Below are 27,301 nucleotides of genomic sequence, written 5' to 3'. Positions count from 1 at the left end.
AATAAAAGGGTGCATTATCGCCAGACACCCGGGTTAAACACCAAAAAGCAAAAACCCTCTACAGGGCATGGAACTGTACTGGAGGGATGGCTCAATGGACCCTGTAGAATTCACAGTGCAGAGGGCGCCACACCAACTCATAGCCTTCGAGCATGTTGGATACTCCAGCAGGTGGCCAAAAGCGGCGAAGATCTTCTAACCCCAAAAGCCACAGAGCACCAGCCTAGGGATACCAGTACGGTATTAGCAGTCTTCGAGACTTTCACATCAAATAATATGCGAAAACAAACACTCCGCAGCCTTGCCGAGGTCTACCACGCGGCAACAATAAACTCATGGAGTGACACGGCTATTACTTTTAATGCCAGTGACGAACCTAAATTCCGAACAGCCCGAGCACCAGCCGCATTGGTCCTCAGTCCAATAGTGGACAGCTTTCGACTCACCAAGGTACTCATGGACGGTGGCAGGGGATTGAACCTCATTTATGAGGAAACCCTTCGAAAAATGGAAATAGACTGGAACCACATCGAGCGAAGCAGCACAACCTTTAGAGGAATAATCCCCAGTCAGGAAGCGCGCTGTACAGGAAAAATCACACTAGATGTGGTGTTCGACACGCCGGATAATTACAGGTCCGAAGAGGTCATGTTCCAAGTGGCCCCGTTCAGTAGAGGATACCACGCTCTATTAGGGCGGGAGGCGTTTACAATCTTCCAAGCCATACCCCATTATGGTACATGAAGCTCAAAATGCCCGGGCCCAACAGAATCATCACTCTTGCTAGTGATCCGGACATAGCACTCCGCGCCGAAAATAAGACAGTCGCACTGGCCCTCGAGGCACTATCCGAAGCCCTAGCGGCCGAGGAACTGACTGCGCTGCGCTCCACGGTGAACAGGGATGACATAATACTCGATAAAAGATCCAAGTCCACCTCCTTTAAACCGGCGGACGAAATAGTCAAATTCCAAGTCCATCCAACGGACCCTACAAAAACAGCTTCCATCGAGGCACAATTAAACCCTGATGTCGATGCCGCACTATGATAGTTCCTACGCGAGAACTGGGACATTTTTGCCTGGCACCCCTCAGACATGCCAAGAATCCCACGTAGGCTAGCCGAGCACAGCCTAAATATCCTAAAAGGATTCAAGCCAGTCAAACAAGCTCTTCGGCATTTCTCCGAACCTAAGAGACAAGCCATGGGATAGGAACTAGCCAAGCTATTGGAGGCCGGATTCATCAGAGACATAAAACATCCGGACTGGCTAGCAAACCTGGTGATGGTACCAAAGAAGGACAAATCCTGGCGCTTGTGCGTTGATTTTAAGGACCTTAACAAGGCCTGCCCAAAGGATCCCTTCCCCCTCCCCCGCATCGATCAAATCATCGACGCTACCGCAGGACATGATTCATTGTGTTTCCTCGACGCATACTCCGGCTAGCATCAAATTAAAATGGCAGAGCCAGGCCAAGCCGCAACGGCATTCATCACACCGTACGGCCCATTCTGCTTCAACACAATGCCCTTCGGGCTCAAAAACGCCGGCGCAACATATCAGCGCATGATTCAGACATGTCTGACAAACCAGATCAGCAAAACAGTGGAGGCATACGTAGATGACGTGGTCGTCAAAACCAAGCATGACGAATCTCTAGTAGACGACCTGAGGCTCACATTCGACAACCTCTGAACATACGACATCAAGCTCAACCCAGAAAAATGCGTTTTCGGCGTACCAGCCGGAAAGCTCTTGGGCTTCATTGTATCCGGTAGAGGAATTGAAGCAAATCCAGCCAAGATCCGAGCTCTGTCACAATTGGACATCCCAAAGGACCTCAAACAAATACAAAAATTGACCGGATGCGTGGCGGCTCTAAGCCGCTTTATCTCCCGCTTGGGAGAAAAGGCATTACCCCTTTATCGCCTCCTCCGGCGCACCGAACACTTCGAGTGGACGGATGCCGCCACGGCCGGACTCGACAAAATAAAAGCCACATTGGCAACAAACCCAGTCCTGGCCGCGCCAAACATCGGTGAACCAATGCTATTATACATTGCGGCAACTCATCAAGTAGTAAGCGCAGTGCTCGTCGTCGAACGAGAAACGGACGGACACAAATTCCCCCTTCAAAAGCCGGTTTACTATGTGTCCACTGTCCTTACTCCATGCAAGTCACGGTACCCGCATTATCAAAAGATAGCGTACACGGTATTTATGGCATCCCAGAAGCTGCGACACTACTTTCAAGAGTGTTCGATAACGGTAGCCTCGGAAGTACCACTTAACGATATTATAAACAACCGCGACGCGACGGGCCGGATTGCCAAATGGGCCATTGAGCTCCTCCCGTTCGACATAAATTACAAGCCACAGCGAGCTATTAAGTCGCAAGTTTTGGCTGACTTCATCGCCGAGTGGACGGAAGCCGAACTCCCTAAAGAGTACGTCACATATTCAAACTGGATCATGCACTTCGACGGATCCAAAATGTTGGTTGGTCTGGGGGCTGGCGTCATTTTGACGTCCCTAACAGGAGATATAGTTCAATACGTACTCCAGATAATGTATACGGACTCCAACAACGCAGCCGAATATGAGGCCCTTATACATGGTCTCCGGATGGCAGTATCCATGGGCATTCAACGCCTAGAGGTGCGCGGGGATTCGAACCTCGCGATATCCCAAATAAATGGAGACTTTGATGCCAAGGATCCGAAAATGGCAGCTTATCGCAATGCCGTCCTAAAAATGTTAGCTCGGTTCGAGGGGCTCGAAGTTCACCATATAGCCTGGGAAAACAATCAGGCAGCAGACGTCCTGGCACGCATCGGCGCAAAACGCGATGCCGTCCCTCCCAACATCTTCTTGGAGAGGCTGTTCAAGCCATCCGTAGTATGGGAAGGGGAACCCAGAAATAACAGCCCGGACCCAACCGCACTGCCCGACACCGAATATTCTGACATAATTGGAGGCTCTGCCAACGAAATAACATCTTCATCCCACGTAATAATGACACTCATCGCCCCGTGGACAGAACCATTCCTAGCCTACTTAACTAAGCAGGAACTTCCCGCGGACCAAAACGAGGCACACTGCATAGTGCGGCGATCTAAAGCCTATAAAGTGCATGAGGGAGAGCTTTATAAGAAAAGCACCACCGGAGTCCTTCAAAGGTGCATCTCCGAAGAGGAAGGGCGGAATCTTCTGGCTGAAATTCATGCCGGACTCGGCGGTCACCACGCGGCGGCCCGGGCCCTTGTAAGCAAGGCCTTCCGTACAGGCTTCTATTGGCCGACGGCCCGGGCAGACGCTCAGGACTTAGTCCAACGATGCGTTGGTTGCCAGCTTTTTGCTAACCAAAGCCATATGCCACCCACCGCCCTCCAAACCATCCCCATCACCTGGCACTTCGCGGTCTGGGGGCTTGACATGGTTGGACCCCTTAAAGGGGGAACCCACAAGAAAAAATACTTACTGGTCATGGTGGATAAGTTCACCAAATGGATAGAAGCCAAGCCTGTTAAGACGGCCGAATCCGGACCGGTGATAGACTTCATATCCGGGGTCGTACACCGTTACGGCGTCCCCCACAGCATCATCACTGATAACGGCACGAACTTTACGGCCGACGAGGTAAAACTCTGGTGCAAAAACATGGGCATCAAGCTTGATTACGCTTCAGTCTATCACCCACAAACTAACGGTCAGGTCGAGCGAGCAAATGGTCTTATCATGAGCGGCATCAAACCCAGATTAGTGCGGTCCCTCAAGGAATCTAACACGCATTGGGTAGAGGAGCTCGACTCCGTACTCTGGGGGCTGCGGACCACGCCGAATCGCACTACCGGATACACACCATTCTTTATGGTATACGGCGCAGAGGCGGTTCTGCCCTGCGACATTATTCATGACTCACCTCGAGTGCGCATGTACGAAGAAAGAGAAGCCGAGCTCGATCGGCAGGACAGTTTGGACGCCTTGGAGGAGGAGCGTGACGTGGCAAAAGCCCGTTCCGCATTCTATCAACAGCAGGCTCGAAGATACCAAAGCAGAGAAGTACGGGCCAAAACTTACAATATTGGCGAGTTAGTTCTACGCCTGCCGGATAAGAAAAAGGACAAACTCAAGCCCAAATGGGAAGGTCCCTTCATCATTGACCAAGTCCTGACTGGTGGAGCGTACCGTCTGCGGGATGCATCGGATAATCGACTCGAGCCGAACCCATGGAACGCAGCCCGACTTCGAAGATTCTACGCCTAACGCCGGACTCTGTGTTCGTCTCCTTCCTCTGTCCATTTTTTATACACTATCTGTCTTATATTTTTCTCCTTCTCCTTTTCTTTTCTCTCACAGCCTTTAGGGGCCCATTCGTGCCTTGTTTGCACGCAACTGACGCGCTATCCGCGCTCATTATACCTGGGGGCTTCTTTAACAGAAGCTTATTCATACGGGCTTTATGCCCAACACATGTGTTATCCTTCCGCATGTACCCTTTATTCACCATTATATGCATCGATATGACTTAAGTTTTGGCCAAGCTGGGTTGCCTGGCTCTTGTATTTATGCCCTACGTTCCCGTTAATTCGGCTAGGGCATAAGGGGAGCACCTCTGCGATTGTTACTGCCGGGTCAGCCGGATATGTAGCTCAGACTGGGTGAAGCCGAAAGCTAGCGTTCTTAAGGGAATATTTGGTCGGTGAACTAAAGATGATTTTTCACTTATTTACTTATGCGCCCCCAGATGTTTTTTCTGTGTCTCTTCTCACTGTCCGGACATGCACTTTAGGGCATGCCTCCCAGGGAAAGGAACCCCTAACGGAACTATTCTCCCTGGAAGATGTTTCTTACTAACCATGTAATATAACATAACTAGTTGGGCACTTGTCCGTTAAAGCACTAATGACCCCTACGCCTGGTCTCCACGCATGCCCCGGTTCTTACATAACCGAGAGGGTATTCGGATACACTCCGGACCGTCGGGTCCCAAGGTTGAAGCGAAAAGGTCCGCCACGACAAACGATCTACAATCCGGCTAGAAGGCATTATACATGTCACTTTAAATTACATAGTCAATTTGACTGGTTGAATTCCTCTTCAATACCATCCAATAGACTGTCTAGTCTACAGTCCTGTTGGGAATACTTTGCGGCCAATTCTACTTGGCCGTACACTAAGCTCACAGGGATCTCCTTCCCATCGGGCCCCACAGGTCCAACCTCGGCCATGTGGTTCGGGTCAGCCTTCGTGTACCGCGTCTTCACCATTGCCCAGGCTTCCCTGGCGCCCTGACGGCAGGCCGATATCTTCCATAATTGGAAGCGCCGCCGTGCTCCCTTCAGCTTCTCTGCAAGCTCTCCAAGGCCTTTGGGCATGGAGACGGATGGCCACAAGGCCTGGGCGACGCCTTGCATCACATGCCGAACTCGTTCGTGCAGTTTTGAGAGCTCGGGAAGAAGGTCACCCGTAGAACCAGGCATTTCCTCTGCAGGACGACCTGTTAGCATACCTACAGACATAACTCTGTCAGCCAACTTCCTCGCCGAACTCTTTTTCAAAGTTCGTTCAAGCACTTACTAAATATGCCGCGTCGAAGCCGCCGATTCTCCTTAACAGAGTCCGACAGTTGGGCACGAACATCTTTTAGTTCCACGCCCAGCTTGGTGTTGGCATCTAGGAGATCATTCTTCTCCTGCCTCACCCTCGTAAGCACGCTCTCACCAGCCTTCAGCTGGCATAGGAGCTGTTGCTTATCCGGATTTACTCCAGCGTCATCTGCAATTTTATCGTCAGATCTGCATATATGCCGCACTCTATATGATACTTATCATTCGAAGGATATATTACTAGAAGGGGTCTCTTTGGGCTCCCCTGCTGCGGCCAGTGCGGCCTGAAGTTGGGCTTTGCACTCTTCCAGCTCCTGGGATAGTTGGGTATTCTTTTCTGTTAGAACCTGCATTACAAATGATCCTTAAATCAGTTATTCTAACTATTTCAAGTCTCAGGGGCTACTGATATATATAACCACCAAATTTTCTCACCCGTATGTCTTTTACATACTGCTCCGTGGCTCTGGCTAGACCATTTTGAGCGGCACAGAGGTACGCATCTCCCGAGTTGAAGGCATCCAATGCCTCTTGGGAGAAACAAGTGTCACGAAGAACAGTCCGGCGACGCCTGTGGTTCATGGCACTTTCCACCTCGGAATTGGTGGCGGACAGTTTATCCGCATCCTCTGTCGGAGGAGCGCCCGGCGCACGCCTCGTATTCGTTCCCGCCTCCGAATCCGGCCTTGGAGCCTGGCTGGTGGAGGCGCGATTAGTAGCCTCTCCGGGTATAGTCCGGCGAGCGCTCTTTTTCCTAAAAAGAAGGCATGGGCGTTAATATGCCTCTGAGAATAATGTCTTGGAATCAAGACGGCGTGCCGTACCGCTGCCCCGGTGTCTCAATCCGGACTGCGTGTCTTTTCAGCCTGCCTGGCCTCGCGGCCCCTTGTTGGCTAGTCGCCGCAGGCTCGGCCTTCCGCCTCGAGGACCTCCCCTGCAAAACATGGTTGTTATATGGTAATCAAAAACACGCAAGGACGGATCCCTTTTCAAAGTACTGGGACTTCGGTCTCAGTTACCTGTGAGGCTGGAAGTAGCCCAGGGTAATCGGCCGTAATGGCCACCAAGGCGTTGTCATTGCTCAATTGGTAAAATACCCCATCGATCAGCTCCACAGATATGTCTGAATCCTCCTGGGAGGCCGGGTCAAGGGACCGTCCAGGGTCCTGGGTTGTGGAGGGGGGTTGTTTATCTCCCTTATAGCCTGGCGCAGCTCCTGCATTGAAATCGCTAGACTGAATACTTAACTATGGGAATATGAAACGGATGGGCGAGAAAAAGTCTCCGCTTACCCAGCTCGGAGGATTGTACATAGAAAATCCGCCCTGCGGGTTGACACGGAGGAATTCCTCCTCTTCCCCCTTGTACAAAGTGGATAAGATCTTTATTAGATCAGCAACCGATCCCGGCCCTTTACGGCCGTAGCGGGTGGCGTCATCCTCCCCGTTAAAATCCCACATGGGGTGGCCTTTATACTGAAGCGGCTGCACCCCCCCCCCGCATAATACATGTGTCCATGACCTCGATCATGGTCAATCCGGATCGAGCTAACAAACTTATCCGACTCATCAGGTAAAGAACGTCCCTGTCATCTTCCTCCAGGGAGCTCCATGGACTCCAGGTCCAGCGCTTCTAAGGAGCGTTGTCGAACTCAGGGAGGCCGATCCGAATAGGATCCGGGAGGGGGACGTCTTCTATATAAAACCATTCTGAAGGCCAGTCTTTGGACGTCTTCTTTGGGGTTCCGGACAACTATCCGGTCCCGGCAATATGCCACACTTCGGCTCCGCCCACTTGATATATTAACCCCTTCTGAGAACGAGGCACAAGGCAGAACAGCTTCTTCCACAGCGCGAGATGAGCCTCACAGCCCAAAAACAGCTCGCAAAGGGCTACGAATCCCGCGATATGCAATATGGAGGCAGGCGTAAGCTTGTGCAACTGGAGGCCGTAGAACTCCAGGAGCCCCCGGAGAAACGGATGAATTGGAAATCCGAGCCCTCTTACCAAATGAGGGACAAGGCATACCCGCTCTGCCTTGGAGGGATTGGGAAGGCTCTCCGCTTGCTCTCCGCCATTATAGGTGGCGAGCCTGGCTCGAACCGGGACCATGTATGCTGGGGGAAGAAATCCCTTGGTCTGAAGCATCACTAATTTGCTGTGCGGGACGGAACATCTCTCCCAATCTCCAGGCTTGGGGCTAGGGGAGCGAGAGGAGGAGCTGCGTCGACCGGCCATGATGGAATGGATCTCTGTCGGATGCGCTCCGATGAAGGCTCGCCAAGGGTGTATGGTGTGATTTGGATCTGAATCCTCGTCTTTTTAATAGGCAGCTCATTCACACAGCTAGGGGGGTAAATGTAAAAACACCCTGGCTCTTCACATTCGCTCGACACGTGGAAAGTGGCCATTATTGGGCGTGGAAGCCAAGGAGCGCAACATTCACAAGAGGCCGGACACTATTTCAACAGGTACACGGAATTTGGAGAGGAACCCGCCTTGCAATGCCGAAGACAATACTGCGCGCCGGACTCATCGTCATTGAAGCCTGGTTCAGGGGCTACTGAGGGAGTCCTGGATTAGGGGGTCTCCGGACAGCCGGATTATATCCTTTGGCCGGACTGTTGGACTATGAAGATACAAGATTGAAGACTTCGTCTCGTGTCCGGATAGGACTCTACTTGGCGTGGAAGGCAAGCTAGGCAATACGGATATGGATATCTCCTCCTTTGTAACCGACCTTGTGTAACCCTAACCCTCTCCGGTGTCTATATAAACCGGAGGGTTTTAGTCCGTAGGACAACATACAATCATACCATAGGCTAGCTTCTAGGGTTTAGCCTCTCTGATCTCGTGGTAGATCTACTCTTGTACTACCCATATCATCAATATTAATCAAGCAGGACGTAGGGTTTTACCTCCATCAAGAGGGCCCGAACCTGGGTAAAACATTGTGTCCCCTGCCTCCTGTTACCATCCGGCCTAGACGCACAGTTCGGGACCCCCTACCGATATCCGCCGGTTTTGACACCGACAGTGTTACTCAACGCTTCTACTTTTGGTCTACGAGGGTACGTAGACACACTCTCCCCTCTTGTTGCTATGCATTTCCTAGATAGATCTTGCATGTTTGTAGGATTTTTTTTAAATACTGCGTTCCCCGACAGTGGCATCCGAGCCAGGTCTATGCATAGATGTTATATGCACGAGTAGAAGACAAAGAGTTGTGCGCGATAATAGTCATAGTGCTTACCAGCAATGCCTTACTTTGATTCGGCAGTATTGTTGATGAAGCGGACCAGACCGACATTACATGACCGCGTTCATGAGACTGATTCTACTGACGTGCTTTGCACTCAGGTGGCTAGTGGGTGTTTGTTTCTCCAGCTTTAGTTGAATCGAGTTTGACTAGGCCCGGTCCTTGTTGAAGGTTAAAACAACACACTTGATGAAAAATCATTGTAGTTTTGATGCGTAGGTAAGAACGGTTCTTGCTAGAAGCCCGTAGCAGCCACGTAAAACTTGCAACAACAAAGTAGAGGACGCCTAACTTGTTTTTGCAGGGCATGTTGTGATGTTATAGGGTCAAGACGTGATGAGATATAAATTGTTGTATGAGATGACCATGTTTTGTTGAAGTTATCGGCATCTGGCAGAAGCCTTATGGTTGTCTCTTTATTGCATAAGATGCAAGCGCCATATAATTGCTTTACTTTATCGCTATGCGATAGCAATAGTTGCAAAAGCAATAGTTGGCAAGACGATCATGTGACGACACGTTGATAGAGATCAAGATGAAGGAGATCATGGTGTTATGGCGGTGACGATGGAGATCATGACGGTACTTTGGAGATGGAGATCAAAGGCACAAGATGATAATGGACATATCATGTCACATATTTTCATTGCATGTGATGTTTATCTTTTTTGCATCTTATTTTTATTAGTACGACGGAAGCATTATGAGATGATCCCTCACTAAATTTCAAGGTATAAGTGTTCTCCCTGAGTATGCACCATTGCGACAGTTCTTCGTGCTGAGACACCACGTGATGATCGGGTGTGATAAGCTCTACATTCACATACAATGGGTGCAAGCCAGTTTTGCACACGCATAATACTCATGTTAAACTTGACGAGCCTAGCATATGCAGATATGGCCTCGGAACACTGAGACCGAAAGGTGGAGCGTGAATCATATAGTAGATATGATCAACATAGTGATGTTCACCATTGAAAGCTACTCCATTTCACGTGATGATCGGTTTATGGTTTAGTTGATTTGGATCACGTGATCACTTAGAGGATTAGAGGGATGTCTATCTAAGTGGGAGTTCTTAAGTAATATGATTAATTGAACTTAAATTTATCATGAACTTAGTACCTGATAGTATCTTGCTTGTCTATGTTAATTGTAGATAGATGGCCCATGCTGTTGTTCCATTGAATTTTAATGCGTTCCTTGAGAAAGCAAAGTTGAAAGATGATGGTAGCAATTACACGGACTGGGTCCGTAACTTGAGGATTATCCTCATTGCTGCACAGAAGAATTACGTCCTGGAAGCACCGCTGGGTGCCAGGCCTGCTGCTGATGCTGCTGACAATGTTAAGAACGTTGTTAGAGTAAAGCTGATGACTACTCGATAGTTTAGTGTGCCATGCTTTACGGCTTAGAACCGGGACTTCAACGACGTTTTGAACGTCATGGAGCATATGAGATGTTCCAGGAGTTGAAGTTAATATTTCAAGCAAATGCCCAGATTGAGAGATATGAAGTCTCCAATAAGTTCTATAGCTGCAAGATGGAGGAGAATAGTTATGTTAGTGAACATATACTCAAAATGTCCGGGTATCATAATCACTTGACTCAACTAGGAGTTAATCTTCCTGTTGATAGTGTCATTGACAGAGTTCTTCAATCACTGCCACCAAGCTACAAGAGCTTCATGATGAACTATAACATGCAAGGGATGGATAAGACGATTCCCGAGCTATTTGCAATGGTAAAGGCTGCGGAGCTAGAAATCAAGAAGGAGCATCAAGTGTTGATGGTCAATAAGACCACCAGTTTCAAGAAAAAGGGCAAAGGGAAGAAGAAGGGGAACTTCAAGAAAAACAGCAAAACAAGTTGCTGCTCAAGAGAAGAAACCCAAGTCTGGACCTAAGCCTGAGACTGAGTGCTTCTACTGCAAGCAGACTGGTCCACTGGAAGCGGAACTGCCCCAAATATTTGGCAGATAAGAAGGATTGCAAGGTGAACAAAGGTATATGTGATATACATGTTATTGATGTGTACCTTTACCAGAGCTCGCAGTAGCAACTGGGGTATTTGATACTGGTTCTGTTGCTAATATTTGCAACTTGAAACAGGACTACGGATTAACGCGAACACTGGCAAGGCGAGGTGATGATGCGTGTGGGAAACGGTTCCAAGTCGATGTGATCGCCGTCGGCACGCTACCTCTACATCTACCTTTAGGATTAGTATTAGACCTAAATACTTGTTATTTGGTGCCAGCATTGAGCATGAACATTATTATCTGGATCTTGTTTGATGCGAGACGGTTATTCATTTAAATCAGAGAATAATGGTTGTTCTATTTATATGAGTAATATCTTTTATGGTCATGCACCCTTGAAGAGTGGTCTATTTTTGATGAATCTCGATAGTAGTGATACACATATTCATAATGTTGAAGCCAAAAGATGCAGAGTTGATAATGATAGTGCAACTTATTTGTGGCACTGCCGTTTAGGTCATATCGGTATAAAGTGCATGAAGAAACTCCATACTGATGGACTTTTGGAACCACTTGATTATGAATCACTTGGTACTTGCGAACCGTGCCTCATGGGCAAGATGACTAAAACGCCATTCTCCGGTACTATGGAGAGAGCAACATATTTGTTAGAAATCATACATACAAATGTATGTGGTCCGATGAATGTTGAGGCTCGCGGCGGGTATCGTTATTTTCTCACATTCACAGATGATTTCAGCAGATATGGGTATATCTACTTAATGAAACATAAGTCTGAAACATTTGAAAAGTTCAAAGAATTTTAGAGTGAAGTTGAAAATCATCGTAACAAGAAAATAAAGTTTCTACGATCTGATCGTGGAGGAATATTTGAGTTACGACTTACGAGTTTGGTCTACATTTGAAACAATGTGGAATAGTTTCGCAACTCATGCCACCCGGAACACCACAGCATAATGGTGTGTCCGAACATCGTAATCATACTTTACTAGATATGGTGCGATCTATGATGTCTCTTACTGATTTACCGCTATCTTTTTGGCGTTATGCTTTAGAGACGGCTGCATTCACGTTAAATAGGGCACCATCGAAATCCGTTGAGACGACGCCTTATGAACTGTGGTTTGGCAAGAAACCAAAGTTGTCGTTTCTTAAAGTTTGGGGCTGCAATGCTTATGTAAAAAAAACTTCAACCTGATAAGCTCGAACCCAAATCGGAGAAATTTGTCTTCATAGGATACCCAAAGGAGACTGTTGGGTACACCTTCTATCACAGATCCGAAGGCAAGACATTCGTTGCTAAGAATGGATCCTTTCTAGAGAAGGAGTTTCTCTTGAAAGAAGTGAGTGGGAGGAAAGTAGAACTTGATGAGGTAACTATACCTTCTCCCTTATTGGAAAGTAGTTCATCACAGAAACCGGTTCCTGTGACACCTACACCAATTAGTGAGGAAGTTAGTGATGATGATCATGAAACTTCAGATCAAGTTATTACTGAACCTCGTAGATCAACCAGAGTAAGATCCGCACCAGAGTGGTACAGTAATCCTGTTCTGGATGTCATGTTACTAGACCATGATGAACCTACGAACTATGAAGAAGCGATGGTGAGCCCAGATTCCGCAAAATGGCTTGAAGCCATGAAATCTGAGATGGGATCCATGTATGAGAACAAAGTGTGGACTTTGGTTGACTTGCCCGATGATCGGCAAGCCATTGAGAATAAATGGATCTTCAAGAAGACTGACGCTGACGGTAATGTTACTGTCTATAAAGCTCGACTTGTTGCAAAAGGTTTTCGACAAGTTCAAGGGATTGATTACGATGAGACTTTCTCACCCGTAGCGATGCTTAAGTCTGTCCGAATCATGTTAGGAGTTGCCGCATTTTATGAAATCTGGCAAATGGATATCAAAACTACATTCCTTAATGGATTTATTAAAAAAAGAGTTGTATATGATGCAACCAGAAGGTTTTGTCAATCCTAAAGGTGTTAACAAAGTGTGCAAGCTCCAGCGATCCTTCTATGGACTGGTGCAAGCATCTCGGAGTTGGAATATATGCTTTGATGAGTTGATCAAAGCATATAGTTTTATACAGACTCGCGGTGAAGCCTGTATTTACAAGAAAGTGAGTGGGAGCACTACAACCATTCTGATAAGTATATGTGAATGACATATAGTTGATCAGAAATGATGTAATTTTCTTGAAAGCATAAAGGAGAATTTGAAAGGAGTTTTTCTAAGAAAGAATTACCTGTAAAGCCACTTACATATTGGGCATCAAGATCTATAAAGATATATCAAGACGCTTGATAAGATTTTCAATGAGTACATACCTTGATAAGATTTTGAAGGAGTTCAAAATGGATCAGTCAAAGAAGGAGTTCTTGTCTGAGTTGTAAGGTGTGAAATTGAGTAAAGACTCAAAACCCGGCCACGACAGAAAATAGAAAGAGAATGAAAAGGCATTCCCTATGACTCAGTCATAGGTTCTATAAAGTATGATATGCTGTGTACCAGACCTATTGTATACCTTAGCATGATTTTGGCAAGGGAGTACAATAGTGATCTAGGAGTAGATCACTGGACAGCGGTCAAAATTGTCTTTAGAGGACTAAGGAAATATTTCTCGGTTATGGAGGTGATAAAAGAGTTCGTCGTAAAGAGTTACGTCGATGCAAGCTTTTTACACCGATCTAGATGACTCTAAGTCTCGATCTAGATACATATTGAAAGTGGGAGCAATTATCTAGAGTAGCTCCATGCAGAGTATTGTAAATATAGAAATTTGCAAAATACATACGGATCTGGATGTTGTAGACCCATAGACTAAACTTCTCTCACAAGCAAAACATGATCACTCTTTGGGTGTTAATCACATAGCGATGTGAACTAAATTATTGACTCTAGTAAACCCTTTGGGTATTAGTCACATGAAGATGTGAACTAATCACATAAAGATGTGAACTATTGGTGTGAAATCACATGACGATGTGAACTAGATTATTGACTCTAGTGCAAGTGGAAGACTGAAGGAAATATGCCCTAGAGGCAATAATACAGTTGTTATTTATATTTCCTTATATCATGATAAATGTTTATTATTGATGGTAGAATTGTATTAACTGGAAACTTAGTACATGTGTGAATACATAGACAAACAAAGTGTCCCTAGTATGCCTCTACTTGACTAACTTGTTAATCAAAGATGGTTAAGTTTCCTAGCCATAGACATGTGTTGTTATTTGATGAATGGGATCACATAATTAGAGAATGATGTGATGGACTAGACCCATCCGCTAGCTTAGCACTATGATCGTTTAGTTTATTTCTATTGCTTTCTTCATGACTTATACATGTTCCTATGACTATGAGATTATGCAACTCCCGAATACCGGAGGAACACTTAGTGTGCTATCAAACGTCACAACGTAACTAGGTCATTATAAAGATGCTCTACAGGTGTCTTCGATGGTGTTTGTTGAGTTGGCATAGATCGAGATTAGGATTTGTCACTCCGATTGTCGGAGAGGTATGTCTGGGCCCTCTCAGTAATGCACATCACTATAGGCCTTGCAAGCAATGTGATTAATGAGTTAGTTGTGGGATGATGCATTACGGAACGAGTAAAGAGACTTGCTGGTGATGAGATTGAACTAGGTATGATGATACTGACGATCTAATCTTGGGCAAGTAACATACCGATGACAAAGGGAACAACATATGTTGTTATGCGGTTTGACCGATGAAGATCTTCGTAGAATATGTAGGAGTCAATATGAGCATCCAGGTTCCACTATTGGTTATTGACTAGAGATGTGTCTCAGTATTGTCTACATAGTTCTCGAACCCGTAGGGTCCGCACGCTTAACGTTCAATGACGATTTGTATTATGAGTTATGTGATTTGATGACCGATGTTTTTCGGAGTCCCGAATGAGATCACGGACAAGACGAGGAGTCTCGAAATGCTCGATAGGTAAATATTCATATATTGGAAGGCTATATTCGGATAACGGAAAGGTTTCGAGTGATTCGGTTGTTTTTCGAAGAACCGGGGAGTTACGGGAATTCACCATGGGAAGTATTGGGCCTTATTAGGCTTTAGTGGAAAGGAAAGAAGGGCCACAAGGGGAGGCGGCGCGCCCCCCATGGGCTGGTCCGAATTGGACTAGGAGGGGGCGACACCCGCCTCTTTCCTTCTCCCTCTCCCTCTCCTTCCTTCTTCTCCTACTTGGACTAGGAAAGGGGGAAACCTACTCCTACTAGCAGTCGGAATCCCCCCTTTGGGCGCGCCCCTTGAGGCCGGCCCTCCTCCTCCTCCCCTCCTTTATATACAGGGAGGGGGCACCCTATAGACACACAAGTTGATTTCTTAGCCGTGTGCGGTGCCCCCTCCATGGTTTTCCACGTCGGTTATATTGTCGTAGTGCTTAGGAGAAGCCCTGCGTCGGTAACTTCATCATCACCGTCAACACGCCATCGTGCTGACGAAACTCTCCCTCGGCCTCAGCTAGATCTAGAGTTCGAGGGACGTCACTGAGCTAAACGTGTGCAGATCGCGGAGGTGCCATGTGTTCGGTACTTGATCAGTTGGATCGCGAAGACGTTCGACTACATCAACCGCGTTACTCAACGCTTCCGCTTTCGGTCTATGAGGGTACGTAGACACACTCTCCCCTCTCGTTGCTATGCATCTCCTAGATAGATCTTGCATGTTCGTAGGATTTTTTTTGAAATACTGCGTTCCCCAACAGCTCGAGCATACGGGCGCCAACGCCCGCAGCCTTGATAACCCGCCCCGCTATGGCCTTGCGCCACTGGGTCGTGGGGCCCAGCCCCTACAAAACAAGTTTTAAAAAATAATAAAAACTAATTAATTAATTATTTAATTAACTTAATTAATTAGGTTTAACTAAACTAATGAACTAGATTAGTTAATTTAAATCATAGTTAAATAAATGTGTGTATGAGAGGGGGCCCCAAACCCTGTTAACCAGTCAACATTGACTGGTCAACCTGGACCCCCCCTGGCCCACCTGTCAGCCGCTGGGTGCACTTTTGTGTACCCTGTGCTGGGTGCCCCTAGCGTTTTAATCATTATTTTTGAATTAATATTAATTTCAAAATATTATTAAAACTTTTAAAAATCATAGAAATTAATCCGTAAATTGGATGAAAGAGTTTTATACATCAAAGTTGCTCAAAACGATGAGACGAATCGGAATACGCAGTCCTTCCGTCCGCGACACGTCCCTAGCATAGTGAACATGCAACCTTCCCCCTCCGGTTCATCTGTCCAAAAATGCCAGACTACGGGAAAACTTTCCCGGATGTTATCCCCCTCTGTCGGTAGCGTGTAGGACCACGTTAGAACACGTCTAGCTATGCCTGTTGTCCTGTTATGCACTTGCTTGCTATGTATTTATTGATATTCCCCCTCTTCTCTCCGGTAGACCCCGAGACCACTGATGTTGCCCCTATGATCGACTACATCGATGATGACCCTTCTTCGCTTTCAGTGGAGCTTCCATGCAAGCCCCCCTTTTTGATCATCCCAATATCGCCCATTCCATTATCGCATGCTTGCATTAGATTTTGCTACTGTAATTGTTTGCTCCTATTCTGATGCATAGCCTGCTTTTGTACCTGCTGTTGTACCTTGTCTGCTTATCCTAAACTGCTTAGTATAGGTTGGTTAGTGATCCATTAGTGACCCCCACCTTGTCCTTGTTGCCCCAACTTCATCATCGATGACTCAATCAACGTGATCGACGACCAGAGCCAGACACCACACATCACATCACACCCATTTTGTTGCTCGACTCTGAAGAGCTACTATCGAGTGCCGAGGGTGATACCTCACAACGCACTCCTGATGAAAACTCTGTAGTGTAGCTATTCGGTCGTTGTCAACGAGGGTGGTTCCTCCTTCACCATTACCGATATGGCTCTTTCGTGCAAAACCTGAAGTGTGAACCTCGAGGGTGGCTCCTCATATGTTCTCCTTGATGATTACATCGAGTGGAATCCACCGAGGCTGATTCCTTGGGTTTTCCCCTTGATGTTTGGACACACTACCTTGACTTTACTTCAGACCATTGTTGAAGTCAGGTCGGCCCTGAGGGGTACCCGCGAGTTGATGTGAAAATCGGGCGGGCCCGTGGTGCACCCGCGAGTTTTCTAAGTGGCACGGCCGGGCAGTCTGGGCCCTTGCCGTAAGTCCATGAGACGGGGCGATGGGGTCACATTATCCTGAGTCTCTACTCATCTCCGCGAGCCCCCAATGCATTAACATGTTTGGCTATTTGTTCTGAGCTGGCCTCTGGCCTTTACGCACTAACCACCACGCGAGAATAGATATGGGCCTAGACGTCGTCGTATCAGCCGAAGCTTTGTCTGACATCCAATTCAGCATTGCGGCATGGTCGGATCGTGCCGTCCATCCGAGGCGGTGCTGGTATCCACCCTGCTCACAACGACCTGGAGTGCAACGAGCGATGGGTCCAAGACCCCGGAGTGCTTAGGATGTAGACCGAGGGGACCTCTCTGCTGAGCCTATGTAGGGTTGCGACATGTTGATCTTCCGAGGCCGGGCATTGACCCTAGAAAGGTGTGTCCGGCCAGAGTAATCAAGCGTGTTGGGTAACGTGGTGCACCCCTGTAGGGAAGATATATATTCGAATACCGTGTCCATAGTAATGGACGTTCGGACTTGTATCCTGATCTTATATAACTAGAAAAGGATACTTGAGATATGTGATGGATATGCTGGCTCCGGGATTGCTTTCTCGTAGGGAGTCGAGGAAGGATCTCTGGGCATTAACTACAACATGATTGTTAATTATAATATGCTATTCTTTACTCTTCTACCTGATGCAAGATGCTTGCAGCTGCTTGAAGATGCTAGTCTTCAATAGGCTAGGCCTTCCCCTCTATTCTGGCATTCTGCAGTTGAGTCCACAGATACGACCCTTCCATTTGATACCAATGCATACTTAGTATAGATCTGATGCTTGCGAGTACTTTGGATGAGTACTCACGGTTGCTTTGCTACCCCTTTTCCCCTTCTTCCTTCTTTTTGGTTGTTGCAACCAGATGGTGGATCCCTGGAGCCAGTTGCCACCACCGAAGGATACTACTACATGGATGCCACCAAAGATCAGGAGTAGTTAGGAGGTCCTAGGAAGGAGGCCTTGCCTCTTTGATCGTTGTTGCTTTTGTGTGGGCTTTCTTAAGGCAGTCCTGTTAACTTATGTCTGTACTCAGATATTGTTGCTTTCGCTGACACCTGTGCATCGAGCTATATATTCAAGCCCTCGCGGTCCCTGGCTTGTAATATAAAGCTTGTATTATTTTGATTTGTGTTTAGAGTTGTGTTGTGATATCTTCCTGTGAGTCCCTGATCTTGATCGTACATGTTTGCGTGTATGATAAGTGTACGATTGAATCAGGGGCGTCACAAGTTGGTATCAGAGACGACTACCTACAGGATCCCCCTTTCCAACTCCTTGGCCTAAGTTGATTCTAGTCAATGGAAGACTATTTTACTAACATGGGTGTGTGGATTACGGGCCCACGTCACCATTGGGTGGTATTAGGATCTTTTATTCACTGGTATGCATCGATCCTAAAGAAACGGTTTTAACCCCTTTCTGCGATGGCATTCGAAACCGTCGCCAAGTGAGTGTGGGTGATAGGGGGGTCCTTCCCACACGACCCAGAAACCGTTGGGGATATGCCATCCTGGCACACACGCTCGGCAAAATGAGGTCGTGTGCGACCGGCGAGCACTCAAATATAGAAATACATACAGTAGTGCTAAAAAATACAATTATACAGGCGAAATCACTTCCGGTCGTAAGTACATCCCACACAGTCAGTCACCACTAAACGTTTCCGTTTGTATATACATCCCACACAGTCACTACAAGGAAAACGTTTGCGCAAGGTGGCGTAACGCAAACAATTTTGAAGAGAATGTCGTGTGTGATTGTTCATTGATCCAACACGGTTTATTCCTAGAAACTGTGTGCGTTGCCTGAGGTCATGGCCCATGGTGTTTTCTCATTAACCATTTGCAATAGGAAAACCCAATGAGCAAGCTAATTGGCCAATTAGCGGTCTAATTGCCCTATTATTAATAACCCATTTACTAATCTAATTGACATTCATATTAAGCACATAATATATTCCATTTCCACATTAAGGAAGCAGGATTTCATAATTGAAATACATCGGAGTACAACATGATATAGCTTCAGCACTCAGCTACCCAATTACACAACTGCACCAGCAACAAGTTTCACATGCAACATCTAGAACCTTTCGAAATTAGCATCATAGACGGTACATAGAGAGATGCATCTCATCTGGAAAACTGCTGAAGCAGAAGGCAGTGCCTGTGGATGATTGACCGTCCATCCTTCGACCTCTTCAGGAACACTTCAATATTGAACCGTGGGTGTTGTATGAAAACTTTCCTCGCCTCCTGACCACAGAGGTGGTTTGTGAGGTAATCATCAGTGAACCCTGAAAACAAGGATGTGCATAAATATCTTCTCTATACTGGAAACGGGGCAAAGGAATAAAAAAGGCAAGATATAATAGTTAGTACCATCTTGTAAACCTCAGTGCTTCCCATTGTTTCCCTGCAACACATATAAGGCAGTTAGTCATCAGGTTAAGTAAGGGTTCGCATGCTATCAGTAAAATATGTTGATGAAAAATAAGCACATTGCAGATTCATCAGATTAATTCAAGCCACATGGAAAACCCATTTATCCAAACCAAGCATGATTAAGAACTAGGAAATATAGCACTTGTATATGTTTCTCATGTATTAAGTGCAGCCAAATTTGATTTATTCCTCACATGGTATACAATAACAGAATGCAGCCACAACAATTGAACATCGCATTGCAGAATTGAACCAAGCAGTTAACTAAACACCACAACAAATGAACCAAACGTTAACTAAGCACCACATTGCACAATATAACATACTCCTAATAGAAAATCATACAGTTAACCAAACCAAGCATGCTTAACAACTTGGAAATATAGCAATTGTATTTGTTTCTCATGTATTTAGTACAGCCAAATTTGATTTATTCCTCACATGGTATACAATAATAGAATGCAGCCACAACAATTGAACCTCGCATTGCAGAATTGAACCAAGCAGTTAACTAAACACCACAACAAATGAACCGAACGTTAACTCAGCACCACATTGCACAATATAACATAATCCTAATAGAAGATCAGACGGTTAAGAAAACCAAGCATGCTTAACAACTTGGAAATATAGGAATTGTATTTTTCATGTATTTAGTACAACCAAATTCGATTTATTCCTCACATGGTATACAATAACAGAATGCAGCCACAACAATTGAACATCGCATTACAAAATTGAACTAAGTAGTTAACTAAACACCACAACAAGTGAACCAAGCCACAAAAAATGAACCAAATAGTTAACTAAACACAAATTGAACAATATAACATACTCCTAATAGAAGACCAGATAGTTAACCAAACCAAGCATGCTTAACAACTTGGAAATATTGCACCCTAAAGAACTGATCATCACATTTGCAGAATTGAACCAAGCAGTTAATTGAACACCACATTGCACGACATATAGAACATATACACTATAGCAGAAGATTGCATGGTAAAAGTAGATAGCACAATTCACTAAAATTTGTTAAGGAAAGGCAGTAGCTAGCAAACTGAACATGGGTCCTTATAGTGAGCTAATAAGACAAGCTACTCCTCATTGTCGGAGATATCGATGACGATTAGCTGCTTGGACATGGAAGAGGGTGAGGCCTCTGCATCAGGGGTGCCCTTGTTGTAGTGGTGAGTTGTCTGAGCTGCTCCGGGCACCAACCTGCTGGCTCTCGAGATGAGGTAAGCACGTGCATGCTGAGAAAACACCTCGTAGTCTTCATCGAAGGCACGGACGGGGGCCTCGAGAAAATGCCACGAACTATCATTTAAAGCAGCCAACCGCGTCACCGCATCGGTGTGTGAGGCGTCAACGATGGCCTCGATGGCGAGGTGCTCCTCCAAGATCTGGGGGTCGACACGAATGGCAGCCATCACGACCTCATCCGCGCATGTTACCGTGATTTGCTTCTCCACTTCCAAATGCTCCTTGAGGTCCTGGCTATACTGCATGCACCATGGCTTAGGCCGGCACTTATTTGGTGGAGGGGTCGGTGATTTGGGTGGAAGGTGTCATGCTCGCACCAGCGGTCGGGGCATGTCGGATGTAGAAGGAGGAGGAGGAGGAGTATGGGGGTCGGGTGTGGATTACCTGCCTGGATAGGCGAGGCCGAGCAGCGTGAAGGAGGGTCGCCGGCGAGGAGGCGGCGGCGCTGCAAGCAAGGAGTGAAGGTTTCAACTTGGAAAGTAATGCGGAAACAGGGGAAATGTGGCTTTTGGTAAGGGGGAGGGGGCGGGGAGGTAGATATTTCCACGGAAGTAGAAAATTGGAATCGCTTCAGCCAAAAAACCGGCGCGCAAAGTGTCATCAGACACGGTCCCTTATTCAGAGTGGGCTGTGGACTATAGCTGTCGCACCTTCTCGCGTAAGTCGTATGCGTACTATACTCCGACGGTGCTCCTAGATATTTTGTGTTGCATCTCACATGGTTGGTTATAATAAACTATGTGGGATCTACTTGATTTTTCATCTTGATTTGAATTACATCATGGGGTCACAGCGGCCATGGACGGTGTTTGAATAGCTAGACCTTTTATCTCCAGTGATCATGCAACTATATGTGTGTCATAAAATAATTGGAATTATTCAAGGTTCGTTTGGACATTTTTATGCATTGAGTTTTCAATGCATTTATGTGCATAATTCAGATTTGAACTACATGCACATGCTCCAGTGCATATAAATTGGTTGAAAAATCAAATCTTTGTTCTTGGGTGCATGCTTACGTCCCATGCAAGAAATGGGAATGAATTTCAAACACCAGGGCACCGTTGATTGTCGGCAAAACATTGAGATGCCTGGTTTTTAAATTCTAGTAAATCCAAAACTCGTCTGAAATTCATGTAACTTGGCATGCTATCATGGAGCGGCATCAACATGTCGTGGTAATTTTTGTCCCATTTGGGGCAGGTTTGGGTATATTCTTCTCACAAACCAGAGCTTCTCACAACAAGCATGATGGTTTCGATAGGGAACGCCCCACCTTTGGGGACAAAACGATATACATTGCCTCTTATTGGTTTCAAAAAATTTCTCGTGTCAACATAGAACAACAGGAGTGTTGTGTTATTTTTGTGATTTTTCAGGGTTCGTTTGGACATTTCTATGCATTAACTGAGTTTTCAATGCATTTATGTGCATAATTCAAATTTGAACTACATGCACATGCTCCAGTGCATATAAATTGGTTGAAAAATCAAATTTGTGTCCTTGGGTGCATGCTTAGGTCCCATGCAAGAAATGGGAATGAATTTCGAACACCAGACACCGTTGATTGCCGGCAAAACATTGAGATGCCTGGTTTTTAAATTCTAGTAAATCCAAAACTCGTATGAAATTCATGAAACTTGGCATGCTATCATGGAGTAGCATCAACATGTTGTGGTAATTTTTTTGTCCCATTTGGGGCAGATTTGGGTATATGCTTCTCACAAACCAGAGCTTCTCACAACAAGCATGATGGTTTCGGTAGGGAATGCCCCACCTTTGGGGACGAAACGATATCCATTGCCTCTTATTGCTTTCAAAAAATTTCTCGTGTCAACATAGAACAACATGAGTGTTTTGTTATTTTTTGTGATTTTTCGGGGTTCGTTTGTACATTTTTATGCATTAACTGAGTTTTCCATGCATTTATGTGCATAATTCAAATTTGAACTACATGCACATGCTCAAATGCATTTAAATTGGTTAAAAAATAAAATCTGTGTCCTTGGGTGCATGCTTAGGTCCCATGCAGGAAATAGGAATGAATTTCAAACACCCGGGCATCATTGATTGTCGACAAAACATTGAGATGTCTGGTTTTTAAATTAAGAAAATCCAAAACTCGTCTAAAATTCATAAAAGTTGGCATGCTATCATGGAGTGGCATCAACATGTTGTGGTAAATTTTTTGTCCCATTTGGCGCAGGTTTGGGTATATGATATGCTTCTCACAAACCAAAGCTTCTCACAACAAGCATGATGGTTTTGATAGGGAACGCCCCACCTTTGGGGACGAAACGATATGCATTGCCTCTTATTGCTTTCAAAGATTTCTCGTGTCAACATAGAACAACAGGAGTGTTGTGTTATTTTTTGTGATTTTTCGGGGTTCGTTTGGACATTTCTATGCATTAACCGAGTTTTCAATGCATTTATGTGCATAATTGAAATTTGAACTACATGCACATGCTCCAGTGCATATAAATTGGTTTAAAAATCAAATCTGTGTTCTTGGGTGCATGCTTATGTCCCATGCAAGAAATGGGAATTAATTTCAAACACCAAGGCACCGTTGATTGCCGGCAAAACATTGAGATGCCTTGTTTTTAAATTCTAGTAAATCCAAAACTCGTCGAAATTCATGAAACTTGGCATGCTATCATGGAGCGGCATCAACATGCCGTGGTAATTTTTCTGTCCCATTTGGGCAAGGTTTGGGTATATGCTTCTCACAAAGTAGAGCTTCTCACAACAAGCATGATCCTTTCGATAGGGAACATCCCACCCTTGGGGACGAAACGATATCCATTGCCTCTTATTGCTTTCAAAAAATTTCTCGTGTCAACATAGAACAACAGGAGTGTTGTGTTATTTTTTGTGATTTTTCAGGGTTCGTTTGGACACTTTTTATGCATTAATGGAGTTTTTAATGCATTTATGTGCATAATTCAAATTTGAACTACATGCACATGCTCCAGTGCATATAAATTGGTAGAAAAATCAAATCCGTGTCCTTGGGTGCATGCTTAGGTCCCATGCAAGACACTGGAATGAATTTCAAACACCAGGGCACCATTGATTGCCGGCAAAACATTGAGATGCCTAGTTTTTAAATTCTAGTAAATCCAAAACTTGTCTGAAATTCATGAAACTTGGCATGCTATCATGGGGCGGCATCAACATGCCGTGGTAATTTTTTTGTCCCATTTGGGGCAGGTTTGGGTATATACTTCTCACAAACCAGAGCTTCTCACCACGAGCATGATGGTTTCGATAGGGAACATTCCACCTTTGGGGACGAAATGATATCCATTGCCTCTTATTGCTTTTAAATTTTTTCTCGTGTCAACATAGAACAACATTTGTTGTGTCAATTTTTGTGATTTTTTGGGGTTCATTTGGACATTTTTATGCATTAACTGAGTTTTCAATGCATTTATATGCATAATTAAAATTTGAACTACATGCACATGCTCCAGTGCATATAAATTGGTTAAAAAATCAAATCTGTGTCCTTGGGTGCATGCAAGAAATGGGAATGAATTTCAAACACCAGGGCACGGTTGATTGCTGGCAAAACGTTGAGATACTTTGTTTTTAAATTCTAGTAAATCTAAAACTCATCTTAAATTAATGAAACTTGGCATGCTATCATGGAAGGGCACCCAACATGCCGTGGTATTTTTCGTGTCCATTTTGAGAGAAGGCGCACTCGAGAATGACAGCCAACAAAGGCATTTTGAAAAAAATAGCTGCCACTTTAATATCTCAAACGTTTGTATAATTCAAACCGTCTGCGTTCGGTTAACCATTCACGTGACGCCACGTGTCTTGGTTTTAGTGGCTATAGGAGGTGCTGTGTGGACAGCTACTTGACTGAACGGGAGACGTGCAAGCGCACTCCGGTGCACAGGCTCACCGGGAAGCGTACAAGCTGTTCAACGCAGGATCTGTGCATCTCTTTAACACAAACGGTTCAGATTACGGTATGCAAATTAAAGGCAGACTTTGGCGCTAAGCCAAGATACGCTGCGATTTGTCAAAATATGCTGCTAAAAAATCAATAGCACTATCTATTTTTTGCAACTAAAATTCAGTAATTAACCATAGATTTCATTCATACTAGAGATTAAGCAATCGTTCTCACCGGGAAGCGAGACAGCCTTGGAACGCCACCCGCCTCGCTCCCACTGGTCTATATTAATGGCGCTGCCGAGCAGCCGCACACCCCCCATCCTTGCCACACACACAATTCCTCTCTCTCCGCCCGCATCCTCGATGCCGCTCTGAGTCCTCAAAGCTGTCAATGTACGAGGATGCCGCTGAAGCGCCCCATCAAAGGGAGAGGCGACGCCGGGGCTGCTGAAGCATCGGAGCACTGCGTGAATATGGAGACACAGGTTTCCGTTCCTACCGACGAGGTGGAGAACAAGGCTGCCAACAAGCAGAGGCGGGTCGAGAAAGAACCGCAAGTGACTCCAGCAGGCCTAGACTTCATCAACAACCTCCCCGATGATATGTTGATAGTCATCATATCCCTCCTCCCAATCAAATATCGGGCGAGGATAGCCACCCTTTCCCGGTGGTGGCGCGCCCTCTGGCTCAGTGCTACCTCTTAAGCACTTGCATTGGTTTTGGCTTCAAGAGGAAAGGGTGATGCAGCAAAGTAGCATAAGTATTTCCCTCAGTTTTTGAGAACCAAGGTATCAATCCAGTAGGAGGCCGCACACAAGTCCCTCACACCTACACAAAAAATAAATCCTCGCAACCAACGCGATAAGGGGTTGTCAATCCCTACACAGTCACTTACGAGAGTGAGATCTGATAGATATGATAAGATAATATTTTTGGTATTTTTATGATAAAGAGAAATAAAAGATGCAAGTAAAATAAATAGTAAAGGAAATAACTAACTATTTAAAGATTAATATGATAGAAGATAGACCCGGGGGTGATAGGTTTCACTAGTGGCTTCTCTCGAGAGCATAAGTATTTATGGTGGGTGAACAAATTACTGTTGAGCAATTGACAGAATTGAGCATAGTTATGAGAATATCTAGGTATGATCATGTATATAGGCATCACGCCCGAGACAAGTAGACCGACTCCTGCCTACATCTACTACTATTACTCCACACATCGACCGCTATCCAGCATGCATCTAGAGTATTAAGTTCAAGAGAAAAGAGTAACGCTTTAAGCAAGATGACATGATGTAGAGGCATAAACTCATGCAATATGATATAAACTCCATCTTGTTATCCTCGATGGCAACAATACAATACGTGCCTTGCTGCCCCTACTGTCACTGTGAAAGGACACCGCAAGATTGAACCCAAAGCTAAGCACTTCTCCCATTCCAAGAAAGATCAATCTAGTAGGCCAAACCAAACTGATAATTTGAAGAGACTTGCAAAGATAACCAATCATACATAAAAGAATTCAGAGAAGATTGAAATATTGTTCATAGATAAACTTGATCATAAACCCACAATTCATCGGTCTCAACAAACACACCACAAAAGAAGATTACATCGAATAGATCTCCACAAGAGAGGGGGAGAACTTTGTATTGAGATCCAAAAAGAGAGAAGAAGCCATCTAGCTAATAACTATGGACCCGTAGGTCTAAAGTAAACTACTCACACTTCATTGGAGAGGCTATGGTGTTGATGTAGAAGCCCTCCATGATCGATGCTCCCTCCGGCGAAGCTCCAGAAAAGGCCCCAAGATGGGATCTCGTGGATACACAAAGTTACAACGGTGGAATTAGGGTTTTGGCTCCGTATCTGGTAGTTTGGGGGTACGTAGGTATATATAGGAGGAAGGAGTACGTCGGTGGAGCAACAGGGGGCCCACGAGGGTGGAGGGCGTGCCTGGGGGGGGGGGTAGACGCGCCCCCTACCTCGTGCCTTGTTGATTGCTTGGCGTAGGGTCCAAGTCCTCTGGATCATGTTCTTTTCGAAAATCACGTTCCCGAAGGTTTCATTCCGTTTGGACTCCGTTTGATATTCTTTTTCTGTGAAACCCTAAAATAGGCACAAAAAACAGCAATTCTGGGCTAGGCCTCTGTTTAATAGGTTAGTCCCAAAAATAATATAGAAGTGTATAATAAAGCCCAATAATGTCCAAAACAGAATATAATATAGCATGGAACAATAAAAAATTATAGATACGTTGGAGACGTATCACTCCGCACCCCTGTCGACCTCCTTGACGCCCACAAGCTCTGCCATGGCTATCTCCAAAGCTTGGATGCATTCTCCCAGATCCTCGGCAGTCACGATGGCCCAATCAAAGGCCTTATCACGGGCAAGTTCCGTTCCAATGGCAAGGACCGAGCCAAGCTTGACGAGTGGTTCCGATCCCGCTCCATAGATCATCTCGAGAAGCTAAGTTATAACAATGGGCATATGCACTTGTTGCCAACGTCCGTGCTCCGCTTTGCGCCCACGCTACACCTCGCCAAGTTCATGAACTTC

The sequence above is a fragment of the Triticum aestivum genome, chromosome 6A, assembly GCF_018294505.1.
Source record: "Triticum aestivum cultivar Chinese Spring chromosome 6A, IWGSC CS RefSeq v2.1, whole genome shotgun sequence".
Lineage (NCBI taxonomy): Eukaryota > Viridiplantae > Streptophyta > Magnoliopsida > Poales > Poaceae > Triticum > Triticum aestivum.
This window is presented reverse-complemented; position numbering follows the sequence as displayed.